This window comes from Belonocnema kinseyi, chromosome 4, assembly GCF_010883055.1.
Source record: "Belonocnema kinseyi isolate 2016_QV_RU_SX_M_011 chromosome 4, B_treatae_v1, whole genome shotgun sequence".
Lineage (NCBI taxonomy): Eukaryota > Metazoa > Arthropoda > Insecta > Hymenoptera > Cynipidae > Belonocnema > Belonocnema kinseyi.
In genome coordinates this window covers 118,638,729-118,640,435 of record NC_046660.1, presented here as the reverse complement: position 1 = coordinate 118,640,435, position 1,707 = coordinate 118,638,729, and positions in this window count along the sequence as shown.

Below are 1,707 nucleotides of genomic sequence, written 5' to 3'. Positions count from 1 at the left end.
TTTGCAAATAACTTTATTCACATGTATATTAAATTCCGGTCAAATGTTTTTGATAGTGAAGTTATCATTGAAATTAATTATTAGGCTATTGTACGTACTGGAAAGTCATTATTTTTTAAGTTTGAATGTAATAACAGTACACAGTGGTCAAAAATCGGGAAAAAGTGGTCAAAAACCCACCAAAAAATTTTCCCGAAGGGTTTTTTACATATAGATAAGTCTGAGCAGTATATGTGTAACTTATTGCGACATGCAATGATAATAAAATCTTTTTTTTGCTGAGCGATTGAGTCGGAAAGTGAGAGTTTCACGATAAATATTCCATGCGTTTGATACAAGTGAAAAACGAGTGCACAAAACAAACGCATAGCTTGGGGAATGGAGAACAAATTTCTGTTTTCCAAAATGGAATCATCTGAAAACTAAGTACTTCAATATTATTTAATTGGTGAATCAGGATTTTATTGATTGTAATTTACAAGAGCATGTAAAGTCGGTTGAAATCGTCTCGAAGAAAAAACGGGAAGTCATATAATTTGATGAATATAAAAAATGTTCCGCTGAGTTCCATCAAGATATTTGGTTTAAAATAATGATTAGGGTTTTCCTCATGACGTCTTAAAAGATCAGCTGCGGATAGCTGTGGTTTTGAGTTTATTCTTAATTTTTATTTCAAGCTTCTTATATATCCATTACCGTATTTTGCCCCGTATGCTTTGCTTTGTTGACTTATTTCTTATTTTTGTAATTAAAAAATTGTTGCGAGCAAATGTTTTCTGTGCATTTTTTAAAACCTGTACCCACAAAAAGAATACTCAGACATTATAAAAAAAAAATCTTTCTGAAAAGCTGAGAATCGTTTATGAGATGTCAAACAACATGAAAAGGAATATCAAAGTATTGCTCACTAAAATCTAAAAAAAAAGCAGGATGTTAGTCGGAAGGAGAGTATGCAAGTCATACTCTGGGTTCATGATAAACGAGTGTGAAATTTTATGAACCTTGAGCTTCTTTCTAATATTTGTACAGGATGTATCCTACTATATAAATTTTTTTCAAATTTTTGCACATTTCACCAGTTACTCTACAGCTTCAGGTAAAAAAATTTTTCTACAATAAGAGAGTCAAATAAATTTTTCTTTTTAAAAACCGTTTATAGATCCTGAATGTTCATAATATACACACGGTTTTGTTAAATATTTTTTGAGTTGCCTGTCTTATTGTATAGATTTTTTTCATTCAAAGCTTTAGAGTAACTGCAAAATAGATAGTGACCTTTATGAAGGTCCGCCACATTAGATCCATGGGTCATTTAGTTTTAAATTATTTTTGCCTTTGTATTCGTAATCAGCGACAATGAAAACCGCGTAATACCAATTTGGAAAAGAATCGAAAGTTTATTTAGCACGCTCGTTCACTATAGTGGATCCGCCATTTTGTTTTTGGAATGTTTGATTTCGGATTCGTAACCAGCAACCTTTAAAAACCCGATATATAAATTTTGAAAAGAATCAAAAGTCTATGAAGCATACTCGTCCGCCATATTGGATTCGCCATTTTCTTTTCGGAATTTTTGACATCGGATTCGTAATTTGCGACCTCAAAAACCCGCAAGTAATTGAATTTGGCCCTTTTTATGAATATTTTCTAATTTTGGCCACCTTTTTCCGCTTTTTGACCACTGTGCAACACAACAAAAAAGTTTTA